General features: G+C 39.4%; 1 long non-coding RNA gene across 2 annotated transcripts; it reads left to right on the top strand.

The window, feature by feature from the left end:
• Positions 1 to 577: 577 nt before the first annotated feature.
• On the top strand, positions 578 to 1,937 carry LOC111891815 (uncharacterized). 2 transcript variants are annotated; one of them, XR_002850330.3, is made up of 3 exons: positions 578 to 868; positions 949 to 1,028; positions 1,185 to 1,937. It is a non-coding gene; the product is annotated as an uncharacterized LOC111891815 (long non-coding RNA). The 2 variants fall into 2 exon arrangements; XR_008225571.1 differs by having other exon boundaries at positions 578 to 1,028.
• The last annotated feature ends 4,457 nt before the right edge of the window (positions 1,938 to 6,394 follow it).

Here is a 6,394-nt window from a genome sequence, read left to right as displayed (position 1 = left end):
TAGAGACTTTATACTTCTAAGATGCCCATAAGGTCCAGATCTGAAGTCCTTTCAGAACATAGAGCATAAGCACATGGAGTTTGAGGTTTTAGGGCTTGAAAACCACCAATTTGGGACAAAAAGGGGATCTACTGAACTAGTGATCAAGGTAAGAACTTTTCTACCTGAATGAAAGCTTCTCACAGTGTAGATTCCAGATCTACCTCCCCTCCTTGTACTCTTCAACCTCCTCCTTCTTCTCCTAAGCTCCAACCTCCTTCACAAAGCCAAAATCACTCACAAGAACAATATGGGGGCTAGGGTTTCGCTCTACAGCTCTCTGGAAGTGTTAGGGACAAAGGAGGCCAAGTTAGAGCATTTAAATAGGGTGCAAACACCCGGGGTAGGGTTTTTGCCCAAACAGGGTCTACTTGTCGAGTCCGGGAACCAACTCGCCGAGTCCAAAGCTCAGACCCCGCGTCTTATCCCGCTCCTACTCGGCGAGTTGGTCCTTCAACTCGCCGAGTCCAAGGCAAAAAAATGCATAATTTAAGAAATATTAATTACAAGGAATACGTACCAGGAACCAGGTGTTACACCTAATGCATCCCTAACGATTAGGAACCAAATGATTCGACTCAACCATTGATGCGACTTCAAGACAAAGACGAAACATCGAGAAAATTGGTAAGACCAATCAGAACAACAACCCCGATCATCCATTTTCTGCCACCATGAAACACCACTGAGTCGATTTTCTCTTTTGTGGCCGCCTTTTACATCTCAAGACGAATAACATGCCACATAAACCTTTTTTCTCTATGAGGTGCAACATTCAACTTCACCCTCTATTGATTTCTTTTTTTCGATAACAACCAATTGATTTGAGGTTAGATAGGTTTTTTTGTAACAATGAATTATGGAGTACAGAATGGTTAAATTGGACACTGAAACCAAAAAAAATTACAGGTCAGGTGAAAGAAAGTATGTTGATGTCCGTTGGATTAAGCCTTTTCAACATTGTATTTATCCATGGTTTCTTGACAAAGGTACGTAATGCTATTTCAATGTTTTAATAGAATTTCTCATGTTTGAAAGAATATATGTCTATGTAACTGGATTCTAAATGTTAAATCCGACAACTGATTTCTTTTGATTTGTAAAATTATTTCTTTTACACGTCTTTTTTTTCTGTTTCATCTCAGCTTCAATTTCTGAATCATGAATCGGAAGTGGCAAAAAGTGATTAATTTACCGATATTGCGTTTCACTATTTACCGATTGGAGTAGACGTAACTCAAGCCTCAAGCCCAAATGGTAAATCGAAGTATTCAATAAATTAGGGTTTGATTTCGTGGGTATGTTTTATATTTTGAAGGCTTCTTTGTACATTTTACTATCTTTTTACAAAATTCTATTGCAGTCTGAACATTATAGCGTCACTATCTTCTCACCATTGATTTTACAGCAGCAATAAGAGTTTTTTTGGACTGTTAAGCATTTCCTTGATGAACATTGTGATGAAACAGTGACATATCAATGCTTAATTCATTACATGTAAAGCTCCAACACATTTTTTTTTCGTTCACTGATCATTTTGACAGAAATGATACATAGCTTGGACTTAAAAAATTGGCACATGTATCTTTCAAATGGTTGGGACATCTTTATCAGGAATGACAATAGATCCTAAATCCATGAGTTACTACTTTCGTAGAAAAGTTCATTGATGTTTTCTGATTGCAGGTTTAGGGGGAATCGGTTATGGTTTTTTGGAAGATTAAACATGCCCAAATTGCCCTTCACTTTATAGTGAAAGTGAAGCACAGTTTAATACATATAATCCTCTTTTTATCTAATTTTTTATTTCTCCATATTATTTACTTCACAAATTTTACTTACAAGTTGCAACCAATCAAATTTTCTTTATAATAAGAGCAAAATACAAATTTGGTCTCTGTGTTTTTCTTAAAATTCCAAACTTAGGATTTTTTTTTTAAAGTTTGTCTTTTACAATGGATATAGTCTCTATCATTTAATCAAAGTTAGAAGTTAAGTCCAAATTTTGAAGTCATTTTATATGGGCCATTTTATATTTTCCAACTTATTTATTTATTTTTTATTTTTTTAAAATTTTGTTAATGTGAGATCTAAAATTTACTAAATTTTCCACAGGGAAAAAGTCAGATTTATGGTTGAAAGAGATGGTCCTGCTAAAGGAATTGTATTCATCTAGTTCACGTCATTGCTTGATCTCATTAAATATTCTTTAGAAAAGGTAAAAATTATAATTATCCAATTTATAATATTTGCAGAAATGGTCCCAACGTAAATGGGAAATTACAGAAATAGTCCCTTTCTAATATGAAATTTACAGAAATTGTCCCTTTTTAATAGTAAATTTCCAGAAAATGTCTATGTTTCACAAAAATACAAAAATGGTCCCCGTGTTTCACAAAATTACAGAAATGCTCCCTGCTTGATTCAACAATTATAGAAATAGCCCCTACCTAACAGGGGATTTATAGGAATGGTTTTTGTTTTTCACAAAGATAACAAAATAGTCCCTGACTAACAGCGAATTTAGACACAAAATTACAGAAATGGTCCCTGCCCTTAGTGAAATGACAGAAATGCTCCATGTGTTTCACAAAATCACAGAAGTGTTCCTTGCTTAATTATGAATTTACTAGCTTACTTACACTTGCCAACTAATTTTCTTTTATATGACTATACTTTTTTTAATCACTTATTCCTGATAAAGAACCTTACTTACACTTGCAAAGGAAAAAAAGTTGTAGTATTTAGACCCACTTCCAAAACATATTACCATTTGGTGCAATTCTCATACTTAGGTGGTAAATGTAGTAAATAGCAATGTAATTTGATTGTACATGTTTTTTTCCTGTTTTTTAACAATTTGTTTTGATTTTTTTCCAATGAAAGAAACTTCCCATTAAGTGCATTTTCCATTTTGAGGTGTTAAATATTTTTCTGTTTTCCATTTCAACTCCATCCATCGCCATTATGTAATCTCTCATTATCTGTGGGCCCCTTGATGATTTAGTGATGACACCTAAGCGCTTGGCCAAGCCAGGACTAAGTTGATGTGTTCAACTGTAGTCTGTTGCCAATCATCATAAATCGGAAATTGGGAAACAACACATAGACTGAGAGAATGATTTCAATCCATGTCTCACGTCTATACGATATCTAGAATGGAGGAATATATGATGCCTTGTCTAAAGGACATGCTTCTGATAGGATCAGAGTTGATAGCCGGTTTTGAAAGCTATGATTGCGGATCAGGATCTGAAGTCATACGCAGAATAGTTATTGGACTTATCCAAGTGGCAGACTATTGGATTAGTGTCTAAGTCCATAACTATTTTGTTATGTACTTGACCCGATGGTGCATGGTCCTTTTGGGTTGCCTTCACCAAAGCAACTTGATAAGATGAATTATGGAGAGAGAGGATTAATTTATATATTATGAGAATAATATATTAAAGGAAAAATCATATTGTTTAATTAATACTAGTCAATAATTAATTAAGAATTAATTTTGTGGCTAAAAGACATTAATTAAATAAAGGGGACTAGAACTGTCAATTGTGTGATACTTGAATATTGGGATAATGGACTCCATAGAGGATGGAGTGGACGAATTCTATAGGGAAACCTATTAGAAATCGTCCAAGGCCTCTAAAGAGAGAGTCCATGGGCTGCTTAGGGCTTAAGTAGTCAAATTAGGGTTTCCTTGTTAGATAACCCTAATAGCCTCACATATTTAAGAACCCCTTGGGCACCAAAAACGTGGCTAACTAACTCCTAGGGTTACCAGTCGTTTTTGGGAGTATCTCCTCTTCTCTTTCTTCATCCTCTTGCTCTTGGTGTTTGTGAGCCATTAGAGGAGTGACACTTGGGACTCTAAGCTTTCTGAAGCCATTACAAGGAGGATTTGAGATTGTTATTGCTACATAACAATTAAGGTAAGATCTAAACCCCATTCTTATGTTAATATTGATTATCACATGCTAGATCTAGGGTTTAAAGTCTTGGATAAATGCATGTACAATAGAGAAACCTAGATCCAAGCATTAGGGTTTACATGAGCACATAGGATGTTCTTATCGCTAAACCCGTCACTTTGGGCTTGAAATGCGAAAAACATGCTGTATTTGGGGTTTCTCATTTAAGGGTCTATTACAGCTAAATAAAGCAAGGAACTTTCGACTCTAGGGACTTTACAAGGTCCAGATCTGATGTCCATATCTCAAAAGGTGTTCAAAACCTTCAATGCCCCAAAATAAGATGGAAAAGAAGCCCTAAACTCTAATATCATGAGATCTACCATACTAATGAAAAGATACGAACTTTATACCTTAAATGGAAGCTCTTGGATGTTTCAGCAATAGATCTAACAGCCTCATCATGATTCTTGCTTGAAATCCTCCTCTTCTCTACCAAAAATGCACCAAAGATCTCGAATAATGGCTCAATACTCTCTCAAAAGCTCAAGGGGCGATTAGGGTTTCTCTCAGTGAAGGGAAGCAGATGGGGAGCCGCAAATGAGGCTATAAATTTCTTTATTTAGGCCCCAAACCCGGGGATTTAGGGTTTCCACTCACAGCGGCTACTCAGCGAGTCGACTCTCGGACTCGTCAAGTAGATCATTAATCCCACGTGGCCACAACCGACTCTACTCGATGAGTTGTAGCACCAAGTCGTCGAGTTGCTCAATAAACTTCAAAAATAAATAAATAAATAATATACCTGGGAATCCGGATGTTACAATTCTCCCCCACTAGAATCAGACTTCACCCTCGAAGTCATGCTCCGCAAATAATTCTGGATGTTGCTCCCGCATCTCTGACTCCGACTCCCAAGTCAAACCGGACCCTCTCCGATGTTGCCACTGGACCTGAACTAGGAGCACCTCCTTGTTCCTGAGAACCTTCACTTTTCGATCCAAAATCGCGATCGGCCTCTCAATATAATTCAGAATCGCATCCACGAAATGTCCTCCAGTGGTACTACTGTCGTCTCATCGGCTACACACTTCCTCAACAGGGACACGTGGAAGGTGTTATGGATCTGACTCAACTCTGCAGGTATCTCCAACTGGTATGCTACTCTACCCACTCTGGCGGCCACTCTGAAAGGACCGATGTATCGGGCTCCCAACTTACCCCGCTTCCTGAATCGGATCACCCCTTTCCATGGAGATACCTTCAGGAGCACAAAATCTCCGACCTGAAATTCTAGCTCGGATTGTCGCCTGTCCGCATAACTCTTCTGGCAACTCAGTGTTGTCAGTAACCTCTGCCTGAACTGCTGAATATGTTCCTTCGAATTTATCACTATCTTTGTGCCACCCATCACTCTCTGTCCCACCTCTCCACAACAAATAGGAGTCTGACACCTCCTGCCATATAAAAGCTCAAAAGGAGGCATACCAATACTCGAATGGTGGCTGTTGTTGTAGGAAAACTCTGCTAGCGGTAAGTAAGTGTCCCAACTTCCTCCAAAGTCCATGAAACAGGCACGCAGCATGTCCTCAAGCGTCTGAATCGTCTGCTCGCTCTGTTTGTCCGTCTGCGGGTGATACGCAGTGCTGAAATGCAAGCGCATGCCCATATCCTCATGAAATTTCTTCCAAAACCTAGAAGTGAAACGCACGTCCCGATCTGACACTATCGAGATCGGTACTCCATGTCATGCTACCACCTCTCTGACATAGATCTCGGCCAATCTCTCTGCAGAAGTGCTCTTACTAATAGCAAGGAAGTGAGCACTCTTCGTCAATCGATCCATAATCACCCAAATCACGTCAACTCCACACGCAGTCCTCGGTAAGTTGGTGATAAAGTCCATCGAGATTTGTTCCCACTTCCATTGGAGAATCTTCAGAGGCTGCAATGGACCATGTGGACGCTGGTGTTCTGCCTTGACCCGGAGGCAGGTCAAGCACCTCTCAACTACCCAAGCAACATCCCTCTTCATACAGGGCCAACAGTAATCTCTCTTCAGGTCCAAATACATCTTAATGGCTTCGGGATGGATCGAGAATCTCAATCTATGCGCCTCCTCTAGCAGTATACGTCGAGCTCCGCCCGTAAAAGGCACCCAAATCCGCCCTCGAAATGTCATAAGCCCTCGGCTATCCGTCACAAACTCGGAAACCTGCCCAATCAGCCGCTCCCTCTTGCGATTCTCCTGTCTCATGGCCTCCACCTGGGCTTCTCGAATGGTATCTAAGATTGGATTCATCACTGTCATCCTCATACACACATCTAGGATAGGGGCACTCTCTGCTCTACGGCTCAAGGCGTCGGCTACCACATTAGCCTTGCCCGGACGATAAAGGATCTCGTAGTCATAGTCTTTCACCACATCCAACCATCTCCTATGT

Source organism: Lactuca sativa, chromosome 8, assembly GCF_002870075.4.
Source record: "Lactuca sativa cultivar Salinas chromosome 8, Lsat_Salinas_v11, whole genome shotgun sequence".
NCBI classification, from domain to species: Eukaryota; Viridiplantae; Streptophyta; class Magnoliopsida; order Asterales; family Asteraceae; genus Lactuca; species Lactuca sativa.
The sequence above is the reverse complement of the archived record's forward strand: the minus strand, read 5'-3'. Positions and strand labels throughout refer to the sequence as shown.